The 27,823-nt window shown below is 38.7% G+C and overlaps 1 protein-coding gene across 8 annotated transcripts in view; it reads right to left on the bottom strand.

Moving 5' to 3' along the window:
- DIAPH2 (diaphanous related formin 2) overlaps positions 1-27,823 on the bottom strand; it is a 914,469-nt gene that overhangs the window by 165,233 nt on the left and 721,413 nt on the right. The window lies entirely within an intron of this gene.

The raw sequence follows: 27,823 nt of genomic DNA on the forward strand, positions 1-27,823 counted from the left end.
TTTAACTTTTAGAGACATCAGCCAGAGTCCCACTTCCTTTTTAGAATGCTGTTGTGTGTCTACACTTTTCCTGTGGGAAAGAACTGTTAAGGAGCCATGAGTGGGATGCTCAGAAGATGCTCGTGGAAATTCCTAACAGAAACAGCATTTAAAACATTTTACCCTCCTCCTATCTTTGACAACTCTGGCCATGAAAAACACCTCTAAAATTTGTTAGAGTTTGTCTCAAGGTGTCAATGGTCAGAAAGCCTCTACCACACTGTGCATAATTCCCAGTGAGCTCAGCCTGCTCTTCCTAACTGGCCTAGCTGATGAAAAGGACCCCAAATAGGTGGCTACCTTGAGGGTAGCTAAATGTGTGAGTCTGAGGCAGATGACAATTTGCAGGCAAGAGGGTTAAGAGAAGAAGGAGGGAAGAGGGAAAGGACATTATTTCTGATGCTACTCCAAAGTTAAATCTAAATCCTACTTTGTTTAAAAAATTAACTATGGGGTATGAGATCACAAATGAAAATACATTTTATTTTAGTTTAGTTTAGTTTGAGACAGAGTTTTGCTCTTGTTGCCCAAGCTGGAGTGCAATGGTGCGATCTCGGCTCACCACAACCTCTGCGTCTGGGGTTCAAGCGATTCTCCCGCCTCAGCCTCCCAAGTAGCTGGGATTATAGGCATGCGCCACCACACCTGGCTAGATTTTGTATTTTTAGTAGAGATGGGGTTTCTCCATGTTGATCAGGCCTTGGTCTTGAACTCCTGACTTCAGGTGATCCACCCGCCTCGGTCTCCCAAAATACCAGGATTACAGGCGTGAGCCACCGCACCCAGCTGAAAATACATTTTCTTATGGGATAACAGCAAGCTAAAATCATTTTTGATTATGTTCTGCGTTTGATTTGAGACTTCTTCAATGTTATAATAATTTATTCTTTTAAAATAAACTCTCTAGGACGGGGTATTGAATGAAAAAAAAATGAAGAGAAACGCTGAGGTTCTCAGGTCTAATATTTGGTGAAAACAGGAAAAATGAAGTACAGCCCATTAAGTAAACACGGAAGGGGGATAGTGTACTTGTAGCATTCATTAAGAGGTGGCGCATGGTGGCTCTTGCCTGTAATCCTAGCACTTTGGGAGGCTGAGGTGGGTGGCTCACTTGAGGTCAGGGGTTCAAGATCAGCCTGACCAACATGGTGAAATCCAGACTCTACTAAAAAGTAAAATTAGCCAGGCGTGGTGGTGGGCGCCTGTAGTCCCAGCCACTCGGGAGGCTGAGGCAAAGAGAATCATTGAACTTGGTGCAGGAGGCAGAGGTTACAGTGAGCCAAGATTGTACCGCTGCACTCCAGCCTGGGCAACAGAGTGAGATTCCATCTTGGAAAAAAAAAAAAATCATTAAGGTTACAGACACATCTGAAGTATCACCTGCTCTTTTCTTTCTTTTTGAGGCGAGTCTCGCTCTGTCGCCCAGGCTGGAGTGCAGTGGCGGATCTCAGCTCACTGCAAGCTCCGCCTCCAGTTCTTGTATTCTCCTGCCTCAGCCTCCCGAGTAGCTGGGACTGCAAGCCGCCCACCTCACCCATTTGTTTTGTATTTTTTTTTTTAGTAGAGGCGGGGTTTCACCCGGGTTAGCCAGGATGGTCTCGATCTCCTGACTTGGTCGCGATCACGAGCCTCTAAAGTGCTGCTGGGATTACAGGCGGAGCCACTGTGCCCGGCCACCTGCTCTTTTCAATAGGAAAAAAAAAGAAGACCTGAAGGTAGTTTGGTATGGCTAGAATGTACCTGGGAGAATTAAATCGTATGCAGTAGACACTTTACAGTTGTTAGATATTTTAATCCTCACAACACACTGGGATAAGTACTGTATGTTTTTCAACTGTGGTGGAGAGGCCCAGGTATGAACTCAGATCAGTCTGATACCAAGCCCAGTTCTCTTTGCTCAATAGCTGACAGAAGTTGAAATGAACTAGGCATTAGTGGCCAGATGATGAAAGATGAAAATTCTACGATATGGGGCTTGAACACTATTCTATAAGCCGGTAGTATTCACTACGTATAAAATACAGGCCATAAATGTGAACCACATAAATAATGCTAAATATTCTGGTAGTAATACTAAAAAAATTAAAAAAAGGTAAATTTTTTTTTTTTTCTTTTTGAGCCAGAGTCTCGCTCTGTTGCCCAGGCTGGAGTGCCGTGGTGCGATCTCCGCTCACTACAACCTCCACCTCCTGGGTTCAAGCAATTCTCCTGCCTCAGCCTCCCAAGTAGCTAGGATTACAGGCGCCCGCCACCACGCCTAGCTAATTTTTGTATTTTTAGTAGAGACAGGGTCTTACCATGTTGGCCAGGCTGGTCTCGAACTCCTGACCTCAGGTGGTCTGCCTGCCTCAGCCTCCCAAAGTACTGGGATTTCAGATGTGAGCTACCTCACCTGGCCAAATTAATTTTTAATACATTAAGTAAACATTCAGCCAAATGTATTTTCAAAATGATATATTTTACATTCTTCTTATCAGATTAACTCTTAGAAATCTAGTACATATTTACTTCTGCACATGTCAATTCAGATTAGTTACATTTCAGGCACACAATAGCCACATGCAGATGGTGGCTACTGTACTGGGCATATCAACTATAAACAATAGGAAGTGACCTGATCAGATTTACTCTTTAGAAAGACTTGTTGGACAGCATTGTGGAGAATGACTCAGAGGATGGCAAGACAAAAGGCAGGGAAATTTTGGCCGGGCACAGTGGCTTACACCTGTAATCCCAGCACTTTGGGAGGCTGAAGCGGGAGAATCACTTGAAGTCAGCAGTTCAAGACCAGCCTGACCAACGTGGTAAAACCCCCGTCCCTACTAAAAATAAAAAAAAAATTAGCCAGGCGTGGTGGCAGGCGCCTGTAATCCCAGCTACTTGGGAGGTTGAGACAGGAGAATCGCTTGAACCTGGGAGGCGGAGGTTGCGGTGAGCTAAGATCACGCCACTGCACTCCCATCCAGCCTGGGTGAGGCAGGCGAGACTCCATCTCAAAAAAAAAAAAAAAAAGGCAGGGAAATTTTTAATTGCATAGCGTAATTGTCTAAATAACACATAGCCTGAACTAACCAGAGAGCAAAGTGAATGGAGGGGATGGACATTTTGAAGGCATTAATACAGTCAATAGGACTTAGCTGGCAGGAGAAGGAGGGTGAGATTAAGGAGAGGAGTTTAGATGACCAGGGATAAACAAGTGAAAATGTGATCTATTTGATATGTCTAAGGAATATACAAGTAGAAATAACGAAAAAGAAGTTGGAAATGTGGGTCTGAAATGCAAGAGTGAACTCTGGGCTGGAGTTAAAGATTTGGGTGTCACTGGATGGTGGATGAGATTACCTACCCTGAAAAAGTATATTAGAAGGAGGAGAGAATAGAAGATGCAATTCCAGAGAACCTCAACTTTTAAAAAAATATTTAAGAATTATTAATTGACAAGTAAAAATTTTATACATACGCACACACCCAGTATATGATGTGGTTTCTTTTTTTCTTTCTTTTTTTTTTTGTTGAGACAGAGTCTCCCTCTGTTGCTGAGGTTGGAGTGCAGTGGTGTAATTGAGACTCACTACAACCTCCACCTCCCGAGTTCAAGCGATTCTCCTGCCTCAGCCTCCCAAGTAGCTGGGATTACAAGTGTGCACCACCATGCCCAGCTAATTTTTTTTTGTATTTTTAGTAGAAACAAAGTTTCACCATGTTGGCCAGGCTGGTCTCAAACTCCTGACCTCAAGTGATCAGTCAACCTCGGCCTCCCAAAGTGCTGGGATTACAGGCATGAGCCACCGTACCCCACCATGATGTTTTAATATACATACACATTGTGGAATGGATAAATCAAGCTATTTAACATATGTCACCATTTTTTGGTAGTCAGATACTTAAAATCTCTGAGCAATTTTTGAATACACAATATATTGTTATTAACTACAGTTACCATGATGTACAATAGATCTCTTGAGCTTATTCCTCTTGTCCAACTGAAATTTTGTGTCTTTTGACTAATGTCTTCCTAATCCCCTCCCCAGAATCAGAGAAACCCAACTTTTAACAGGCAGTCAGGAGAAGCAGAATTGCAAAGAAGACAGGGAAGGAATTTTTAGAGATATGTAAGTACAAGAAGGCAAGGATGACAGCACAAGTGAAATTTTATGTATCCTTACAAAAATGATAATTATAAAGACTATGTAGAAAAGTAAATATATGCAAATTACTGAAAAAAAATTTATGATTTACCTAAATAATATGCAGACATAAAAATGTATATCATTATATTGTTTTATTAAAATTATTTAATGCTATTATATTGTAATTAGATAAAAAGATGAAAAAACAAATATGACAAAAAGTTGAGAGGAGGCTGGGCACGGTGGCTCACGCCTGTAATCCCAGCACTTTGGGAGGCTGAAGTGGGAGGATCACTTGAGCTCAGGAGTTCGAGACTGGCCTGAACAACATGGTGAAACCCCATCTTTACAAAAAATACACATACAAAAAAAATAAATAAATAGTTGGGTGTGGTCGCGTGCGCACTGTATAGTTCCAGATACTCAGGAGGCTGGGGCGGGATGGTCACTTGAGCCTGGGAGGTTGGGGCTGCAGTGAGCCATGAGCGTGTCACTGCACTCCAGTCTGGGTGACAGAGTGAGACCCTGTCTCAAAATAAATAAAGTCAAGAGGAATTAAAAATAAATACCTTTGCTTAATTTAATAGTTGCCACCTCACTGTACTTGTCAAAATATTATGCTAGATCAGTGTCTCGCAACCTTTTTTCATTATCGTCTTCCTCCCACTGGGAGTCTTTTTAGATATTTTTTCTAACGCCCCCTACTGTTAACATTTAATGCCATAGATATCTTGTACATCTGTTTAGGTACTGCGGTCCTTTGGAAGGCTACAAACCATTGCAATATCTAAGATGTTTTTCCACCCACATTCCCAACAACCAGTATTCATCCCTTTTGAGGTAATATTGTCCCTTGTGAGAATACATATGCTAAATAGTTATGCTAAAAAAAAAAATCTTTGTAAATATCACTGATGTATTAAAGGAAAGAAATGCAGGCTTCAGTCCCCCATTACTTTTTCTTTTGCTCCATGATAAGTTTCAAAGAAGTTGAATGTTTTTCGTAAAATGTCTAAGCTTACTGAATCAAGGTTTTATGAATATAATCATGGGATTGATTATATTTCAGTTAGTCTTCCTAAAACAAAATGGGAGTCAACATGATCCTTTGAAAGAAGTTATTCTTCATTTTGAATGGATTTCAGTGAAATTTTGTATGTGATTTAACTTGAGGTTGACAGTTCACTTAGAATTTCCAAGTTCATAGAACCATTAATTCTTACTTAGATGTAACTAGTAGTGAGTAAGTTTTTTTGGCCTACGAGTTCAACTTCAAGAAAAAAAAATTGTTTATGTATTTATTTCATTAAAAAAGACAAAAACTTTATTGAACACATGTGCAAAAAATGTGTTTTTTACAACGTACAATACCTATTTAACTGAGTGAAAGAATATCAAGGGAAAATTTGGTAATGCTTTTAGCTACTAAAATGATAACTTACGGGCACATCTGAGAGGTAACACTTTAGAAGAAACTTTCTAATCAGCCTGAAAGTCACAGATATCACTAAGGAGTTAGGTGGGCTGCATGCAGTCTGTGGGCTTTGCGTGAGCTACTTATCATCAGATCAAATAGAAGGCATGGGTTGTACCTTCTTTTTCATGTTTCCCACAGTATTTGTCATTTAGTTAGATGCCGAATGCCTGCTGCTTAATTTTCAGTATCAGCATTTACTTGTGTTGTGTTGTCTTAATTTTCACAAAAGGGTTTAGAGATGATACAGATTACAATTAGCACTAGGTAAATTAATTACCTCTAATACCTTTGTGCAAGCCTATTCTCTATTGCCTAGTACATACTTACAGACAATTCTTTATGGGTTTCTCACATTTCTGCACATTTTCTGAACAGAGGCACTGATGGCCTTTCTGTACTATCTTTTCAAGGATGTTTTTACAGAAAACAACCTTGGAAGACACAGTGTCTTCCTCTAGAGAAGACAGCACGTTCATTTGCTTTGCAGACAGGTTATATCTCCCTCTAGGACAAATGTCAGGCAGGTTTGTGTTCAGTCCATCATAAAAGATTTGGGTTCCCTAAGCATGGGATTCCTCAGCAATGACACAAACCCACCATGAGTGCAGCATCCACCTAGGTTTGCCTTCGCAACCCTGGTCTAGGTTTGCTTTCCAACTCTGGGAGTTGGAGGGCAGAGGAAAACAATGTGAACGTGAAGCTCATATTGCTTGCTGTATCATGAATAACAGAGTTATGTGTCTCTGACCCAGGAGTCTTGTGTATTCTGCCGGCATCACTGACACTGCAGCCAGCTAACTTGTTGGCATGCAAGTAGGGCAAAATATCTGACTCTTCATAGTTTTTGAAACTACTCTGTGCTCTCCTTCCTTTTTATCAAACATTATTAATTAGAATAGCCCTTACACCTCTAGGAACTCAAGCACCAAGTGCCCTGGACTCTCTCATTCCCTAAGACCCTATTCCAGTTTATCACACCTTGAAAATTACTAAAGTAAAGCCAATACTATAAAAATCATTCCTTAAAATCTTAACAACCCAGGCATAATGGTTTTAATTCACTGTTATAGCCTCCTTTAATTCTCGATTGTATATTTAAAGTTTTCTGCAAAAGTTGAGCTGCTCAAAGTTGAAAAAAGTTGCTATGAACCAATCACTGTTAAATGATCCCATAGAAGCAAAAGGCTTCTTACTGAAAGTAGGACCCTTCCATGTGAGATAATACTTGCATATATGAAATCATTTTAAAAAATAAAACTATGCTTTCTGTGGGCTTGAGGAGTTGGGGAAGATTTCATGGAAGAAATGGGACTTAAGTCTCTGAAAACATTACATTTCTAGAGCACTTTAGGCATTATAATTTCATGTAAAAGGCACAAAAACAGATTAAAAAAAAACCAAAAACAGACCATACTGGTTCACAGATAAATCTAAATATCTGAACTCCTAGTGCACATACATGTGCACTCTGTGTGTGTACGTGTGTGTGTGTAAATTTACAAATGTTGAAATGGAAAGATACTAATTGTACAGTTTGAAGAGTCTTGAAAAATGCATACATCCATGTAACTACCACCACAATCATGATACTGAACATTTCCATCTCGCCAGAAAATTCTCTTTTGCCCCTACCACTCAGATGAAACATATGTCTGAATATCTATCATCATATATTAGTTTTGCCTATTCATAGCACATAATTTTAAGGGGGTAAAAAGAGTTGAGGCCATTTTGAATCAGTATAGCCACCTGAAATAAAATATGGATGGTATCCATGATAAAGCATGAGAGGAGAAATAGAGATGAAAGATACAGGAGTTACAGTTGGATAGGTAAGATCAGAGCAAAGTTCTAAAGGAGCTTGGATATCATTTTAAGAAACTTGAATGTGCTTCAATGGACTCTAAAAACCTACTGATTGATCTTCAACAGGACAGTGATGTGACAAAGGTGGCATTTAAGATCAGCCTCACGGTAGTATGCGAAATGGACCAGATTGGGAGAGAAATCAATTATGTGACAAATACAATTTAATTTGCAGTGACAAATATTATTCTGCATAGAACTCTAGGCAAAGTCCGATGGTCAATTTGGTCATTATTGGTAAAAGAATAAATAGAAATGTAGAATTGTTTTGCGAGCAAAGTCATCAGCAGTAGTAAATGGAAGTTGACAGCATAAGAAGGCGATGACAAGTGGAGCGCAAGAAAAACTAGTGCTAGATTCAATCTTTTTCACAGTATCTATCATGGTCCAGATTAAGAATGTGCTGCAAGATATACAGATTTGTAGATAATGCAAAATTGGAAGACTGCTCATTTATTAAAGAAGAGGAAAACAAAAACTCCTTCTCTGAGATCTAACAAACATGACGGCCCAGGGCTGACAAATAACTTAGAATTTAACATGAAACAATAGGAGATAATAAAGACTAAGTAAAAGGTTACCACGATATGGTGAAAATAACACATTGCTCTGCAAGACCTTAATATCTATCAGTAAGAGTAATAGTAAAACCATAAATGAGTCAGAAATTAGAGAAATCAAACCATTTGGCAAAGCACTGTGTCAATAGTCATCATAAAAGCCTAAGCAACTTATATTTCAGTCCACAAGCACCTAGAAAGCCTCTAGCCGACAGGAGGTTTTTGTTAGTTTGTGGTTTAATTGGAAGTGAGTGAAGAATGGAGTTAATGGTGACTTGGAAAATCAACAGATGGTAACTAAGATAATAGTCTATGAAGTTATTTACAGCCAGAAAGTGTTTAACAAAATCAAGATATTCCAAAGAGATTAGAAGAGGGCATAAATAGAAAGTATAAAGTTCTATGGAAAATAATGAAGGCAGATGCTCTTATTCAAAAGAAGAAAACTTTCAAGACGGAAAAGAGGACACAGGAGCTTAGAAGAAATTACCAGAATCCACAGGATGAGCTAGGGGCAGTATAGCAATTACATTATGCAGTAGTTGAAAGTTTGTAAAACAAAACAGAAAAACATTACATTCCCAGGTTGAGGCCTTGCACAGTGGTATCCACCAAAAAGAAAATTAATCTCAGAGCAATTAAAGTTAAAAGCATAGGGGAATATGTCGGTTAGAGAGTTCATTCATTCTATTATCTCATCTCCTTGCCAGAACGGGTAATTAACAGTTTCCTATAGTGAGGTAAATCACCAAATCCCAGATAAACTTCATAGTGAATACTACTCTTCCTAAATACTTTTAAAATTAATGTTTTAGATACATTTTGTCATGGAATAAATACTGTATGAGGGGTCATAAGTGGATATTATACCCCAAACTGATAAATGATGAAGGATGGATGAAGCAATTTCTCCCAAAATGTCTACATGGTAGGTGTTACCTAAAAGTTTGTTAGGGGAACTGAATCGGTGAGTTAACTTTCCCTAATGTATGTATATCTTAAAGAGAAGCTTGTTATTTCTAATGGTAGAGTTTCAATGAAGAAAATTTCAGCCAAAAGCACCTTTTGACACTTTGCAAAAGAGAGTTTGATAGCAAATGGTGGTTAAAAAAAAGTTTATGTGTATTCATTTTTTCCCAGCTACCTATATGCTAGAAGATTGAGAGATGAAAATTACACATTCTATAAATAAACAAGCACCCAATAAACCTGAAGGTTAACACTTACCAGAAAAACCACTGTTTATGCCTCTGGAAAAAAAAAATCTCACATTCGATATTTTAAATAATTAATATTTCAAAGAGACCTTTGAAATACTCTGTGTGTCTTATCGGAATCAATCATTTACTAAGGGCATGGAAGGCTCGTGAAGGGAAAAGTAAGCTGAAAACAAACTTTGAAAAAGAACAAACCTAACTCAATTCAAAACCACGTACCAAAGTAATCTGAGTTTAATCTCTGAAAAGATAAAACAAAGATGTTTTTGGAGGTAGGAATATTAATAATACCTACCATTTATTGAATGCTTACTATATGGCAGGCAGTGTTCGAAGAGATTTATATTGAAATTTCCACACCAACCTATTTTATTGGCCAGGTAAAGAAACTGAGGGTAATTTGGGTGAATTAACTTGTTCAAGGTCACACAGTTGTGAAGTGACAGAACCAGCATTAGGACCCTGAGATGCCTTGAGTAGAAGAAGTCAGACTACATTTCTTGTGATTGAATCCAGCCTACCGGCTGGTTTTTTTTTTTTTTTTGAGACGGAGTCTTGCTCTGTCGCCCAGGCTGGAGTGCAGTGGCCGGATCTCAGCTCACTGCAAGCTCCGCCTCCCGGGTTTATGCCATTCTCCTGCCTCAGCCTCCCGAGTAGCTGGGACTACGGGCGCCCGCCACCTCGCCCGGCTAGTTTTTTGTATTTTTCAGTGGAGACGGGGTTTCACCATGTTAGCCCATGTTGGGATGGTCTCGATCTCCTGATCTCGTGATCCGCCCGTCTCTGCCTCCCAAAGTGCTGGGATTACAGGCTTGAGCCACCGCGCCTGGCCTACCGGCTGTTTTTTAACAGCCGACGTGCTAAGGATGATTTTCACATTTTAAAAAGAATAATATTTTGTGCTACATAACAATTTCACAAAATTCAAATTTTAGTCCCTATGTTTACGGAAACACAGACAAGATCATTCATTATGTTTTGCTTATAGCTGTGTTAATGCCACAGCAGCAGAGTTGAGTCGTTGCAATAAGAGACCTTATGGCCCACAATGCCTAAAATATTTACTCCGTGGCCCTTTACAGAAAATGTTTGCCAACTCCTGCTCTAGAGCATATACCGCCAACGACAAAACCATGCTAATTGCTGGGTGTGGTGGTGCGCACCTGTAGCCTCCACTACTCAGGAGGTCGAAGTGGGAGGATCTCTTGAGTTTAAGAGTTCAAGGCCAGTGTGGGTCAACATAGTGAGATGCTGTGTCTTAAAAAAAAAAAAAAATCATGCTAGGTGCAGATATGTGTGGATCTCACAATCTGCTTTTGAGGTGCTGAAGGACCTTGGCAAGGGCCAGCCACATCAGTAAAACAAGGCCTCATCACAGGTGGAAGACAGGAAAGAACATCAGCATTCAATATAAGTCTACTTGCAATTGAAATGCTTCCACTTGGAGAGCCAAAGCCAAGAATGACACAAGATAATGAAGCAACAATTACACATTCATTTCTTTCTGAATTTACATTTTAGAACCCATAAAGTCCAATTCCCAAAGAACAGTCACAAAAAAGAGAAGAGAGGTTTTTCAAAAGCCAGGGGGAAATCTGCTTTTCAAGTTTTGCTTTGCTGTCTGAGACTACCTCTGAATAACACTGAATAAATTCAGCTTCTCTACAAAAGACCTAGCTCCTTACTTATGGACTTCAACTAGATTGCCACCTAAGAATATAACACCATAAAATATAGTTAACCATCTTCATAAGACACAGAAACACAAGCCCAGTCAGGAAGGGGAGAGGGAAAGGAATCATTTTGGCTTCCAGAGCACCATCATGAGGTCAAATGTGTATCTGTGTCTTCTTCAGTGCCAAGCACAGGCACAAAGCAAGTGTGGGATGGAAGCGGCTTTTCAAGAACTGTCCTCATGAGAGTGCAGTCAGGTAACTGTAACAAAAGTGACACATGAGAACAGTAATGGCAGCCCACCGAGTATAAAAATGTGGCAAATGAGGGAACTGGAACTCTTAATTTGCTGATACTTGGAGTGCAGGGAATGAGTTGACAAATTCATCATTTGGTAATTCAACTTTTGAATCCTAGTATTCTTCTTTTTTCATTATCAAATTAAATAACGAATCAATTCCCCTGCCAACTTCTTGCATAACTGCAGGAAGGCAAAACAGTAGTCCCTACCTTATCCACAGTTTCAATTTCCGTGGCTTCAGTTACCCATAGTCAACTATGGTCTGAAAAGATTCCATGGAAAATTCCAGAAACAAACAATTCATACATTTTAAATTGCATGCCTTTCTGAGTAGCACGGTGCCCTTTGTTCAGTGTCTCCTTGCTACAGATGCTCCTTGCCCAGGAGTCAGTTAGCAGCTATCTCAGTGATCAGATAACTGTCGTGGTATCATGGTAGTTGTTTTCAAGTAACCCCTATTTTACTGAATTATTTTATTTCATTATTGTTGTTGCTAATCACTTACTGTGCCTAATTTATAAATTAAACTTTATCATAGGTATGTACGTATAGGGAAAAAAACAAAACATTGTATATAGGGTTCAGGCATCCACTGGGGCTGGGGGGCTGGGGGGGCCGGGTCTTGGAGTGTATTCTTCTCAGATAAGTGGGGGCTACTATAACAACTTTATTCTATTTTTTGCACAGGAACTGAACTGTTTATTTTTATTTATTATTTTTTTGAGACACAGTCCTGCTCTGTCATCCAGGCTGGAGTGCAGTCACGCAACCTCTGCTCACTGTGGCCTGAGCCTCCTGGGTTCAAGTGATTCTCCTGCCTCAGCCTCCCAAGTAGCTGGGATTACAGGCATGTGACACCATGTCCAGGCTAATTTTTGTATTTTTTAGCAGAGATGGGGTTTTGCCATGTTGGTCAAGCTGGTCTCAAACTCCTGACCTCAGGTGATCCGGTGTTCATTATTTTTAAAGTACAATAAATCTCGTGCGTGCACGTGTGTGTGTGTGTATGTCTGATCAGCTTATTTTTTGAACACACACTGCTGCAAACTTATGTGTCCTTATTACAATCACCCATTTCAAATTGAGAAGCATATCATCCCTTTTCTTTTATATGATGATATTACATATTTTTGCTTTTTTAAAAAAGCAAAAGTAGTTTCAAAAAGGGCATGTATAACTATTAATAACTAGTTTATTGAGAAGTCTCACCTCAGTGAGGGTATGAACATAAAATTGTTTTTTGGTTTTCTTCACCATTGCTCCCAGACATGCAATGCCAAATCTTCCTTTCAAGTCCTGTAATAACATCTTGGGAAGATTCCATAACTTTCTGGTTGTAGTTTAATTATTAATCTTACATATGCTTCAAAGTGTTTCCCTCCTCCATTGCTGGTTTGTCTTTTGGACCCAGGTACCTGAAGGGGCAAATGGGTGGCACCACTCACTTCCCTTGCCCCTCTTTTTCCTTAGAGAAATTAGATCCACTAGTGGCTTGGGGCAGGGAATAAGGAGAAGGAAAAGAGGGAGTGTCTGTTACTTAATTGGCTACTGCTATAACCCTTTTGATAAACATACTATATGGCTTGCAAGAAACAAAGATGAGGGGTTAGTATAAGGATATATGCAGAAGTAAAGAGGAAAAGGAAATAGGTTTCAGCAGCTGCATGGTCAGGCCTCAAAGAACTCAAGCATCATTCAAGATATAACCACAACTCTCCCTCCAGGCACAATAGTCCTAGTGACCCATTAATGTTACTACTTTAGTATCTTGATGTCCATTCTCCCCTACTCATGAGCTCTACCCATGTACACCTACTCTTAGTATCTGTTTTAATTTTCTCGTCTGCCATTTACCAACTAATTTTCCATCTATGTGTCTTTGAGTACAAACTCCCCAAGAAAAACAATCAAATTGATTCAACCAGCACAGAATAGCTTTTTGGGAGAGGTGTACATTACAGGCTATCTGTTACAAAGTAGAGCAGCCAAAGTAGGCTGTCCTTGGGTCAAGAATCAATCTCTTGTCCAATATGAAAGTAGTGGAGTATGACATGGTACAAAACATGGTCAGCAATGTATAAAAGACTGTCTCTTGTCACTAGCTTCAGAAAAACAGCTGAAGGTATATACTTCTGATATGGATTATCGTAACTCAATATTGTAATTTACATTGATGTAACAAGATGGAAGAGGGAAGGATTTACCTTTAAGCCTTGATCTAAATTCCTGAATAATTTCTTAAGGGGAGTTCAATAATCTGCTCCAGGAAAGAGCCAGTCTGACTCTGGATTATTTCTCAATTAACTAGAATATATTTGTGCTCCTAGCAGTCTTACCGCTGTCTGTTGATAAAACTGAAACAAGCTGCTGAAAGATAATTACTTAGAAAACAGACCAAGGTGTCACTGGATAGTCTGTGGACACTGCTTTCTTGGATTCTGGGAAGTTATCTCAGTTTGAAAGCTTCTAGTTCCTGTCCATGGTGGTGATGCCTTAATTCAAACCTCACTATTTTTTTGTTTCTTAATTATACTTTAAGTTCTAGGGTACACGTGCACAACATGCAGCTTTGTTACATAGGTATACATGTGGCACGTTGGTTGGCTGCACCCATTAACTTGTCATTTACATTAGGTATTTCTCCTAATGCTATCCCTCCCCCCTCCCCCACCCCACGACACCCCCCCATGTGTGATGTTCCCTGCCCTGTTTGATTTTCTGTTCCTGTGATAGTTTGCTCAGAATGACGGATTCCAGCTTCATCCATGCCCCTGCAAAGGACAATAACTTATCCTTTTTTATGACTGCATACTATTTCATGGTGTATATGTGCCACGTTTTCTTAATCCAGACTATCATTGATGGACATTTGGGTTGGTTCCAAGTTTTTGCTATTGGGAATAGTGCTGCAGTAAACATACGTGTGCATGTGTCTTTATAGTAGCATGATTTATAATCCTTTGGGTATATACCCAGTAATGGGATGGCTGGGTCAAATGGTATTTCTAGTACTAGATCCTTGAGGAATTGCCACACTGTCTTCCACAATGGTTGAATTAGTTTACACTCCCACCAACAATGTAAAAGCGTTCCTATTTCTCCACATCCTCTCCAGCATCTGTTGTTTCCTGACTTTATAATGATCGCCGTTCTAACTGGAATGAGATGGCATATCATTTTGGTTTTGATTTGCATTTCTCTGATGACCAGTGATGATGAGCATTTTTTCATGTGTCCGTTAGCTGCATAAATGTCTTCTTTTGAGAACTGTTTGTTCATATCCTTTGCCCACTTTTTGATGGGGTTGTTTTTTTCTTGTAAATCTATTTCAGTTCTTTGTAGATTCTGGATATTAGCCTTTTGTCAGATGGGTAGATTGTGAAAATTCTCTCCCATTCTGTAGGTTGCCTGTTCACTCTGGTGGTAGTTTCCTTTGCTGTGCAGAAGCTCTTCAGTTTAATTAGATCCCATTTGTCTATTTTGGCTTTTGTTGCCATTGCTTTTGGTGTTTTAGTCATGAAGTCTTTGCCCATGCCTATGTCCTGAATGGTATTGCCTAGGTTTTCTTCCAGGGTTTTTATGGTTTTAGGTCTAACATTTAAATCTTCAATCCATCTTGAATTAATTTTTGTATAAGGTATAAGGAAGGGATCTACTTTCAGCTTTCTACATATGGCTAGCCAGTTTTCCCAGCACCATTTATTAAATAGGGAATCCTTTCCCCATTTTTTGTTTCTGTCAGGTTTGTCAAAGATCAGATGGCTGTAGATGTGTGGTCTTATTTCTGAGGACTCTGTTCTGTTCCATTGGACTATCTCTCTGTTTTGGTACCATTACCATGCTGTTTTGGTTACTGTAGCCTTGTAGTATAGTTTGAAGTCAGGTAGTGTGATGCCTCCAGCTTTGCTCTTTTGGCTTAGGAATGTCTTGGCAATGCGGGCTCTTTTTTGGTTCCATATGAACTTTAAAGTAATTTTTTCCAATTCTGTGAAGAAAGTCATTGGTAGCTTGATGGGGATGGCACTGAGTCTATAAATTACCTTGGGCAATATGGCCATTTTCATGATATTGATTCTTCCTATCCATGAGCATGGAATATTCTTCCATTTGTTTGTGTCCTCTTCTATTTCGTTGAGCAGTGGTTTGCAGTTCTCCTTGAAGAGGTCCTTCACATCCCTTGTAAGTTGGATTCCTAGGTATTTTATTCTCTTTGTAGCAATTGTGAATGGAAGTTCACGCATGATTTGGCTGTTTGTCTGTTATTGGTGTATAGGAATGCTTGTGATTTTTGCACATTGATTTTCTATCCTGAGACTTTGCTGAAGTTGATTATCGGCTTATGGAGATTTTGGGGTGAGATGATGGGGTTTTCTAAATATACAATCATGTCATCTGCAAACAGGGACAATTTGACGTCCTCTTTTCCTAATTGAATACCCTTTATTTCTTTCTCTTGTCTGATCACCCTGGCCAGAGATTCCAACACTATGTTGAATAGGAGTGGTGAGAGAGGGCATCCCTGTCTTGTGCCAGTTTTCAAAGGGAATGCTTCCAGATTGTCCATTCAGTATGGTATTGGCTGTGGGTTTGTCATAAATAGCTCTTATTATTTTGAGATATGTCCCATCAATACCTAGTTTATTGAGTGTTTTTAGTATGAAGGGCTGTTGAATTTTGTCAAAGGCCTTTTCTGCATCTATTGACATAATCATGTGGTTTTTGTCATTGGTTCAGTTTATGTGATGGATTACATTTATTGATTTGCGTATGTTGAACCAGCCTTGCATCCCAGGGATGAAGCCAACTTGATCATGGTGGATAAGCTTTTTGATGTGCTGCTGGATTCACTTTGCCAGTATTTTACTGAGGATTTTCACACCAATGTTCATCAGGGATATTGGTCTAAAATTCTCTTTTCTTGTTGTGTCTCTGCCAGGCTTTGGTATCAGGATGATGCTGGCATCATAAAATGAGTTAGGGAGGACTCCCTCTTTTTCTATTGATTGGAATAGTTTCAGAAGGAATGTGCCTCTGGTAGAATTCAGCTGTGAATCTGTCTGGTCCTGAACCATTTTTTGGTTGGTAGGCTATTAATGATTGCATCAATTTCAGAGCCTATTATTGGTCTATTCAGAGACTCAGCTTCTTTCTGGTTTAGTCTTGGGAGGGTATATGTGTCCAGGAATTTATCCATTTCTTCTAGATTTTCTAGTTTATTTGCGTAGAGGTGTTTATAGTATTCTCTGATGGTCGTTTGTATTTCTGTGGGATTGGTGGTGATATCCCCTTTATCAATTTTTATTGCATTCATTTGATTCTTCTCTCTTTTCTTCTTTATTAGTCTTGCTAGTGGTCTATCAATTTTGTTGGTCTTTTCAAAAAACCAACTCCTGGATTCACTAATGTTTTTGAAGGGTTTTTTGTGTCCCCATCTCCTTCAGTTCTACTCTGAAATTAGTAATTTCTTGCCTTCTGCTAGCTTTTGAATTTGTTTGCTCTTGCTTCTCTAGTTCTTTCAATTGCGATGTTGGGGTGTTGATTTTAGATCTTTCCTGCTTTCTCTTCTGGGAATTTAGTGCTATAAATTTCCCTCTACATACTGCTTTAAATGTGTCCCAGAGATTCTGGTACACTGTGTCTTTGTTCTCATTGGTTTCAAAGAATCTTTATCTCTGCCTTCATTTCGTTATGTCCCCAGTAGTCATTCAGGGGCAGGTTGTTCAGCTTCCATGTAGTTGTGTGGTTTTGAGTGAGTTTCTTAATCCTGAGTACTAATTTGATTGCCCTGTGGTCTGAGAGACAGTTTCTTGTGATTTCTGTTCTTTTTCTTTTTTTTGAGATGGAGTCTTGCTCTATTGCCCAGGCTGGAGTGCAGTGGCTGGATCTCAGCTCACTGCAAGCTCCGCCTCCCAGGTTTACGCCATTCTCCTGCCTCAGCCTCCCAAGTAGCTGGGACTACAGGTGCCCGCCACCTCGCCCGGCTAGTTTTCTTTTTGTATTTTTGTAGTAGAGACGGGGTTTCACTGTGTTAGACAGGATGGTCTCAATCTCCTGACCTCATGATCCGCCCGTCTTGGCCTCCCAAAGTTCTGGGATTACAGGCGTGAGCCACCGTGCCCGGCCGATTTCTGTTCTTTTACATTTGCTGAGGAGTGCTTTACTTCCAACGATGTGGTCGATTTTGGAATAAGTACGATGTGGTGCTGAGAAGAATGTATATTCTGTTGATTTGGGGTGGAGAGTACTGTAGATGTCTATTAGGTCCGCTTGGTGCAGAGCTGAGTTCAATTCCTGGATATCCTTGTTAACCTTCTGTCTCATTGATCTGTCTAATATTGACAGTGGGGTGTTAAAGTCTCCCATTATTACTGTGTGGGAGTCTAAGTCTCTTTGTAGGTCTCTAAGGACTTGCTTTATGAATCTGGGTGCTCCTGTATTGGCTACATATATATTTAGGGTAGTTGTTAGCTCTTCTTGTTGAATTGATCCCTTTACCATTATGTAATGGCCTTCTTTGTCTCTTTTGATCTTTGTTGGTTTAAAGTCTGTTTTATCAGAGACTAGGATTGCAACCCTTGCTTTTTCTTGTTTTCCATTTGCTTGGTAGATCTTCCTTCATCCCTTTATTTTGAGCCTATGTGTGTCTCTGCACATGAGATGTGTCTCCTGAATATAGCACACTGATGGGTCTTGACTCTTTATCCAATTTGCCAGTCCTGTGTCTTTTAATTGGGGCCTTTAGTCCATTTGTATTTAAGGTTAATATTGTTATGTGTGAATTTGATCCTGTCATTATGATGTTTGCTGGTTATTTTGCCTGTTAGTTGATGCAGTTTCTTCCTAACATTGATGGTCTTTACAATTTGGCATGTTTTTGCAGTGGCTGGTACTGGTTGTTCCCTTCCATGTTTAGTGCTTCCTTCAGGAGCTCTTGTAAGGTAGGCCTGGCGGTGACAAAATCTCTCAGCATTTGTTTGTCTGTAAAGGATTTTATTTCTCCTTCACTTATGAAGCTTAGTTTGGCTGGATATGAAATTATGGGTTGAAAATTCTTTCCTTTAAGAATGTTGAATATTGGCCTCCACTCTCTTCTGGCTTGTAGAGTTTCTGCCGAGAGATCTGCTGTTAGTCTGATGGGTTTCCCTTTGTGGGTGACCCGACCTTTGTCTCTGGCTGCCCTTAACATTTTTTCCTTCATTTCAACCTTGGTGAATCTGACAATTATGTGTCTTCAGGGTGCTCTTCTTGAGGAGTATCTTTGTGGCGGTCTCTATTTTTCCTGAATTTGGATGTTGGCCTGCCTTGCTAGGTTGGGGATGTTCTCCTGGATAATATCCTGAAGAGTGTTTTCCAGCTTGGTTCCATTCTCCCCGCCACTTTCAGGTACACCAATCAAATGTAGATTTCGTCTTTTCACATAGCCCCATATTTCTTTGAGGCTTTGTTCGTTTCTTTTTACTCTTTTTTCTCTGAACTTCTCCTCTTGCTTTATTTCATTAATTTGATCTTCAATCACTGATACCCTTTCTTCCACTTGATCGAATCATCTATTGAAGCTTGTGCATGTGTCACGTAGTTCTCATGCCATGGTTTTCAGCTCTGTCAGGTCACTTAAGGTCTTCTCTACGCTGTTTATTCCAGTTAGCCATTTGTCTAATCTTCTTCCAAGGTTTTTAGCTTCCTTGCGATGGGTTTGAACATCCTCCTTTAGCTCGGAGAATTTTGTTATTACCGACCTTCTGAAGCATACTTCTGTCAGCTTGTCAAAGTCATTCTCTGTCCAGCTTTGTTCCGTTGCTGGAGAGGAGCTGCAATCCTTTGGAGGAGAAGAGGTGCTCTGGTTTTTAGAATTTTCACTTTTTCTGCTCTGATTTCTCCCCATCTTTGTGGTTTTATCTACCTTTGTTCTTTGATGCTGGTGACCTACAGATTTGGTTTTGGTGTGGATGTCCTTTTTGTTGATGTTGATGCTATTCCTTTCTGTTTCTTAGTTTTTCTTCTACGAGTCAGGTCCCTCTGCTGCAGCTCTGTTGGAGGTTGCTGGAAGTTCACTCCAGACCTGTTTGCCTGGGTATCACCAGCAGAGGCTGCAGAATAGCAAATATTGCAGAACAGTAAATGTTGCTGCCTGATCCTTCCTCTGGAAGCTTCATCCCAGAGGGTCACTCACCTGTATGAGGTGTCAGTAGACCCCTACTGGGAGGTGTCTCCCACTTAGGCTACATGGGGGTCAGGGAGCCACATGAGGAAGCAGTCTGTCTGTTCTCAGAGCTCAAACACTGTGCTGGGAGAACCACTGCTCTCTTCAGAGCTGTCAGACAGGGATGTTTAAGTCTGCAGAAGTTTCTGCTGCCTTTTGTTCAACTATGCCCTGCCCCCAGAGGTGGGGTCTACAGAGGCAGCAGGCCTTGCAGAGCTGCGGTGGGCTCTGCCCAGTTTGAGCTTCCCCAGCCGTTTTGTTTATCTACTCAAGCCTCAGCAATGGCAGACACCCCTCCCCCTGCCAGGCTGCTGCTTCGCAGGTCAATCTCAGACTGCTGCAGTAGCAGTGAGAAAGGCTCCGTGGGCATGGGACCCGCTGAGCCAGGCGCAGGATATAATCTCCTGGTGTGCCATTTGCTAAGACCATTGGTAAAGCACAGCATTTGGGCGGAAGTATCCCGATTTTCCAGGTACAGTCTGTCATGGCTTCCCTTGGCTAGGAAAGGGAAATCTTCCAACCCCTTGTGCTTCCCCGGTGAGGCGATGCTCTGCCCTGCTTCAGCTCGCCCTCCGTGGGCTGCACCCACTGTCTAAACAGTCCCAATGAGATGAACCAGGTACCTCAGTTGGAAATGCAGAAATCACCATCTTCTGCATCGATCACACTGGGAGCTGCAGACTGGAGCTGTTCCTATTCAGTCATCTTGGAACGGAATCCACATCCCCACTATTAATCCTCAGTCCCATTTCAGGTCTAAATTATCAGCTACCCTCAAACAATGTTATTTAGAAGATTTCCCATCATCTCAGATTTAGTATGTCTAAGACTTATTTAATCATGCACAAATTCCCCACTAAACCATACCCCTAATGACTTCTCATCCCAATTTTTTCATTTGATTTTTCTCCAGGCTTGGAATCTATGCATGGTCTTCAACATTTTTTCTTCATCTCCAAATTCAAACAGTGACTCAGCTATACCACTTCTTCACAGGCAAAATATTTCAGAATCAGAGTTTTCTCTCCAACATTATCACTCAACCCTTAACCTGGATTACTACTACATGGATTAACTTGTTGAATTTCCTGTTTCTAGTCTCTTCCATTACTAAACTATAACTTTAATCACATCATCCTCTTTTCTAAGATTCAATGCACATCAGATCCAATCCAAACTACAATGGCCTTATAAATTGCTTCCAGAAATTTTTCTTTTGCTTCTTCAACTCCCCCTGTTAGGCTGCTTCTCTTTATCATTTTGTATATACCCTGAGTGTTCACACCTATACATCTTCCCTCATGTGCTTAATTTGGGAAAGAAAAGATACATGTAAATTCTAAAAAATAGCAAAAGAAAAAAAAACAAGCCTAGATACTTTACACTTGCAAGTTTAAATGAATATTGCTTTTAGAAAGACTACCATATAAATATACTTTAGCTCACCAGATCTATTCAAGGGATAAAATGAGGGAATGAGTGCTTTGGAAACTTAAATGTTCTAAATTCAGGCAATTTAGACAATTTTTACAAATGCATATTAATAATATTCTGTTCTAATAATTAAAAGTCAGATAGACCTTAATTCTATTCTTAACTACATAAAAGAGAAGTTGTTCTCCAATAGAAAAAAATTAACTTCAAAATAAATAGATAAATAACTTCCTAAGGCATATACTTATAGTAAATTTAACATATTGCTACTACCATTTCATTGAATCTAACCTTTAAATTAAAAAAAGAAGATATACTAAAAGTAATATGATAATTGTATATTGGGTGATATTGCCTTTTGGTGTTTCAAACAATCAAGGCAACACTGATTAACCTCTTCATTACTTTATAATGCTCATCTGGGAAAATATAGCTTTTCCAATTTCAAATTTTCTAAAATTGAAACCCACAGAGCTCCAGAGAACACAGGGCAATAAAGCATAGGGTACTTCATTAGAGGAAGTCTATAATTACAGATTACTGAGTAAACAATATGGATGCTATTGAATTATATGAGTGTTGATAACTTAGAAGAAAATGGTATAGAATTACAAAATTTGGCACCAATACCTCAGAGATATAATTATATCAATTTCTGAACATTATGTGGTTCTTTTAAAATAAAGTCATGAATAAAAATTATGCTTAAATAACCTCCCCAAAGCTGGTAAAACCAGAGAAAATAGTGGCATTAAAAGATTGTCATTCCTTGGAGCTTCGTAAGTGCTTTAAGTTGATGCGTCTACTTGACCTTTGCAATTCTTTGATATTTTTAATTCAAAAACTTCCATGATTTATATCATATGTTATTTTATGAAGTTACTATGTTGCCATCTAGTTACTGTTGTGTCACTACTGTCTGCAAATATCATTATATTTTAGTAAAATGAACAGAGTTATGGTCAGAGCCAGACTTGCAAATAGGCACTTAATTTCTTGCTTGGGATTAACTAGAAAAGATTTACAACTTCAAATTTGTTTTTAACTATGTCTCTTCTTGGAACAGTGGGCTCCAGAGAGGAAAGCCGGGCAAACTTAGATACAGTTCATCATCACCGCTTCAATCATGCTTTCAGCAAATCCTTATGTAGTTTCCAATTAACGCTTTCAAACTATCAATGCATAACCACTGGGCACTTACTCAACAGATAGCACCATGTAAATCAGAACTGTAAGGCATCTTCCAAATAGGCAAATTGTGTGTGTTTGTTTTTTCCTCTATGTGGGCTAAGTTGGAGATTAAGAGAATTCATGGCCAGTAATAATAATAATAAAGAGAATTATTTGCTAATAAAGTAAAAATGAAATATTCTTTAAAAATCTTTATTTGTTTGATACGTAATATATCTGAAGAACACAGAAAAATACTACAGACTTTTGGTTTTTCAAACAGTAATTAATAGAAAAGCCTACTTTTACATTATACTTTGGGCACGGATCAAGTATTTACAGAAGCCAAGTTTCTACTGTTTAGAAAAGCAATTCATTTTAGTATAGTCCAAATGCTGATAAATTATCTCAGATAAATGTCATAAAGGGAGGAACTGCTAATTGTATTAAATAAAGGATATTCAAGACTATGTTTATCTTGCTTGTTCACGTAACAGTCATAATTTTTAACATTCTTATTTTTACTTTTTTATGTAAAAACAAAAAGAATCCAAAAACAAATATCTGTTACTCTCCAAAAAATGGAGTTAAAAAGTGGTATTTGCCAAAATGATAGACACCAAGGAGGTTACTAAAGGTTCCTTGGCAGAGATTTAGGACCAGGCAGTATTTTGTTCTTTTTATGAGTTGCTCACCTAAACTCATCAGTGAAATCTTTGCATACTATCTGATTTCATTTAAGGCTGTTTATTTCCTATTTATAGCCTATATCAACAGGGGGAAATTGAAGTCCACAAAGAAATGATAAGAACCATTTTTCACTCAGCACTTCTATGGCAGCTAGTGATTTTCAGTATAGGGGAAATTTATCCCCATCCTTTAAAAGGAATACACTACTTATACTCTTACGACGTATGGAATCCTGGGTCTTCAATAGAACTATGATTTCTATTTCAGGAAGAGGAAGTAAAAAAATGTACCATGATTTCTTTAAAGCAATTATCCAACTGTGTGAGGCTTTAAAAATGTCATTATATTTGCTTTAGTAACTAAGCACTCACATTAGCACTGTCTTGAACAAAGAAGGAAAAGCATATTTAGAGAATCTATACATTGCTGACATCTTTATATCCAGTTTAGAGGAAGCTATTTTAAAGTACACCCTGAATTGGGTAGTAAAGTGAGGACGATGTCACTTCCACCTCAGAGTCAAACCGGGAGAAATCAACATGTGCTGGATGGATTAATCATCCACTTTCAAAAGACTATTTAAAAACTGGTAGCTGAGAAAACCTTGTTAACACCCAGCTCTATCCAAGACATCGCTGTGTCTCTTGATCTAATTAGAATGGCCAGGGTTTTTGTTTCATTGAAACAAAAATAAAGACTGATAAATTAACCAACTACACTGCATTTTTTTCCCTAAAGATATACAATGCAAACAGGAGAACTAATCCACAGGAGACCAGGTTACCGATCAGGTGACTTTATTAAGGCTTGTTTTCCAGGGTGGCCCTGAATGCACAGGGAGAGGGTTTTCCTATTTAAGAGTTCTTGGTAAATGCCAACAATCTGTGAGAAAAATATCTCACAGCCAGTAAATGTCAAACAGCCTGTAAGTGATCAACTAAGGTAGAATCTGAGTTTCATCCACAACAAAAAGTCATTAAGTAATACTAGGATATTACCTTTCTGTTTGAGAATCATATATTTCTTGTTAGATTGAACCATATTACACTGTCATTTTGTAGGCAAAAAACGGTCAAATGGCAACAATTTCATATGGTTCAAACTAATATTTAGAGACATAACTAAGCCATGTGAACTACTACCAACCTCCTGAGAAAATATTTCCAAATAGAAAAGAGGTAGGGAAGGAAAAATGGAAGATTATGCAATGCAGGTGATGACAATGAAAATATGCATTTAAAGATATTTTCTAAAATGCATTACTTGAAAAGCATGGATTTTCTAATGGTTCCTACATTACACAAATCGAACCTCCATGAGTCATCAGCACAACCATGAGAACAAGATCAAGACAAGCAGAGTCTTGGCACACAGTTGGCCCGCCCTTTCGGCTATTGTCTTCACTGTGGAGATGTTGTCAATTTTTCACTGAAGTCAATAATTTGCACTTCTTTCCCTAAAGCTTAGGAACGGTTTTGCAAGATCTCCCAGAACTCTGTCCCTTGCCCCCACTCCAGCATAGGGATGCGAGAGAGCTTATCTTGTCATTTTAATGAAACATCTTTGAGGTATGATTTCACTGGGGAGAGATTTAGAAATCAAAGCTTAAGCAGAGCTTGTGAAAGTAAGTTATGCAGTACTGAGCAAAACACAATCTCTAGAACTCATTTTTTCCCTCAGCAAGCATTAATGAATGTCAAGCCTTTATAGATTAGTTAATATACTTAGAGATAGAGAATACATGTTTATTTTTCCAAAACCTTGATTCAGCCAGTAACTCACTGAGAACTGAATAAATAAATCCACTCATTATAGTGCTTTTCAGAGGAAAATTCGGCAATATTTGCAAAAAAGTCAAACTTATTTTTTTCTATCGTAAGCACATGAAGTAATGACAATTGCTTCAATATTATCTAGAATATCGATATATCTGCCATGTTTGCACTTTCTCATTAATTGGAATTTTATTTCTGTGTATTAGAATTTATCAGGTAGGAGAACAAACCAACCAACTCAGCTTAACCAAACACCTAATTACATTTTTTCATGCTCTTTGTCATTTTAGTGAGTTTCTTGTAAGAGAACGTCAGCATGACTTTTATTAATGTCAGAGAATGCATTTTTTTCCTTTCGATAAAAGAAGAAAGGACCTTTCACATTCAAAATTCAATTTTTCCCCTAACATTTCCAATATGACACAAACATATAGTAAATAAAATTATTCTAGTAAATATTAGAACCAGTGGACCAGTGAGGGAGATTTGGAGTATACTGTGAATACATTGAATACTAAAGAACATCTGAAATATAAAAATCATTGAACTTTTAATAAAAATTGAATAATTCAATATTTTTCATTAAAGAAAAAAGAAATGTAAACAATAACAATCATTAACTCAGGTCTGTCTATGTATCAGAGAGAGCTGACAAATGTGATGAGAAAGTTTTCAAGAGTTTTACACAGTGGACTATACTGGGTAGAAAAGTCTGCTTTCTATTTTCTTGGGAAAGAATATAAATAAGGTTAGGTTTACAAATAAAACTTTCACTGAAGTAAAGGAATAAGACACATCAAATAATTGCAATTAAATAAAGAATAATGATTACATTTAAGAATAATGGAACTTGTCAGGAATACAAGTACAGCTGGTATTTCCCTGAACATCCCTCACTATATAAGGATTATCTGAGGCCGGGCACAGTGGCTCACACCTATAATCCCAGCACTTTGTGAGGTCGAGGCTGGCAGATCACCTGAGGTCGGGAGTTCGAGACCAGCCTGACCAACATGGAGAAACCCTGTCTCTACTAAAAATACAAAATTAGCTGGGCGTGGTGTTGCATGCGCGTAATCCCAGCTACTTGGGAGGCTGAGACAGGAGAATTGCTTGAACCCAGGGAGGCGGACGTTGTGGTGAGCCAAGATTGAGCCATTGCACTCCAGCCTGGGCAATAAGAGCAAAAATCCATCTCAAAAAAAAAAAAAAAAAAAAAAAAAAGGATTATCTGTACCATTACACTTTTGTTCTCCTGGGATATTTAGAAACTTACTGTTTAACCATTTGTCTTACAGAGTTACATTCAGGTACACCTAAAGGCAGGGAACTGGACTGGATAATCTAGAGCATCCTAATGTTTTATAAAAACCAAATCACATAAAACAAATTCAAAGGACTGATATTACTCAAAGCGAACTCCACATAAAGTGCAAACAGACCCAAAGATATGCTGCAAAATGAAATCTTATAAGTCCTATTACATTACTTATAGAGAATGTGGTGTAAACTATCCCTAGATACGATACCTTCAGTCATTAGGGACTAAAAAAGAGAAATGGGAATCTCATCGGCAAAATCTGTGAGAAATTTGAAGCTGTTTGCTTAGAGTATGGAAAGTATTCATCAGAGAAAAAGGTTCAAACCTACTTTAAGAGAGATAAGAACTATTTCTTCACATATCAGAAGAGGGTTGAAGAAGATTGTTTCTTGACAGAAGTTCTCATGGGAAAAGCTCCCTTTTTTATTTGTGACAAAGATCACGCTGGAATTGATAGAAAAAGATAGACATTTTGAAATGAATAAAAGAGGTCACTTACAGGAAGAGCCTTTTTTAGAAGTGGCTTTTTGCTAAAAGATTCTCACTTTTATTCAAGTCAAAACATTCATTTTATTCCGGGAACAAAGTGGTATGAATTTTGCTTCTGTCATTAACTATCTCAATTAGGTAAACCACAGAGGCTTCATGGGCGTGCAACTTGAGCGGTCACATAGGGCCCTGCTCTCAGAAGGGCCCCACACTTGGTTTACTGCTCTGCTGCTGCCATCTTGAAATTCTTAATAATCTTTGAATAAGAGGCCTCACATTTTCATTTTGCAAGAAGCTTCACAAATTACACAGCCAGTTCTGGTAAAACAAAACTCATCTGTAACATGATAAACTATCTTGGCTGTCCATTTTTCATGAGTTTCTTATTAACATTTGAAAGATGACAGGGTCTTCAAAATTATGCAGTGGTTACTATTCCTGATGGTTTCTTAATGCGGTTTTCTTTACTTTTGTATTTATAAAATCATATCAAGGAAGAATTTCCCAGTGGTTAAGTCACTTCCGTTAGAGGCTGCACTAACTTTTTCCATCCACATGAGCATGGTTTAGTAAGAAAATTGTCTCAATGCTCCGATTCCTTATCATCGAAAAGAACTGTTTGGTTGTGAAAAATAAAATTGAAAGCAGAAAAGATTGAAATAGTAGCTTTGGATTTCCTTTCCTCTAAGTTCAGATCCATGAGGGTTTATAGGGCAAAGATGTCAAACTAAAACAAATGGAAACTCTCAGACATGTTTATTTGTTATCTGAAGAAGACATGAGAACACCCAGTAAGGGTAAACAAAATGTTTTAAAGTACATACAAATAAGGACAATTATTGAATAAGTATACTAATACTATACTAGGAACTAAGAGAAGGTAAACGTGCTCTTCAGTAGATGTGTTCCTGAACAGTTATCCAACTCACTATCTACCTCCTTCCCACTTTCAAAGAATTCGATTTTAATATACAGGGACATTGCTATTTAAGAAATTCTCTGGTAATTCATTTTACAAACTAAATATTAATACATCTACACACACACACACACACGATGCAAGTGATCATTCCTTATCACTTGCTGAGTTCATTCTAGCATGTTTTAGTTTTAAGAACATGGCAATATATTATACATCAACCAAAGCCATAATGAACAACACAAAGACTCTACTGAGTTCCTGTAAAGAGTCCAATGCCAAGGGTATCCTCTCACTTTGTCACTGAGAACCACTTGATTCTGACTGATACTGTCACTGGCAGAAGGAATGAATGCAAAGCTTAGAGCACAAGCCTCTCATTTGCAAATGTATGGCAATGTCATGACTCAGCTCTAATATTCAACTAAAAACAGTTTTCAGCACAAGTAACAGAGAAGCCTAGTAGAAAAGGTGGTGGGCTGAGGTAGGCTACTCCTGGCTCTACTGTTTAGCACTAAACTGACTTTATGACCTGGCGAGTGCTGTTTGTGACTCAGTTGC

The sequence above is a fragment of the Papio anubis genome, chromosome X, assembly GCF_008728515.1.
Source record: "Papio anubis isolate 15944 chromosome X, Panubis1.0, whole genome shotgun sequence".
Lineage (NCBI taxonomy): Eukaryota > Metazoa > Chordata > Mammalia > Primates > Cercopithecidae > Papio > Papio anubis.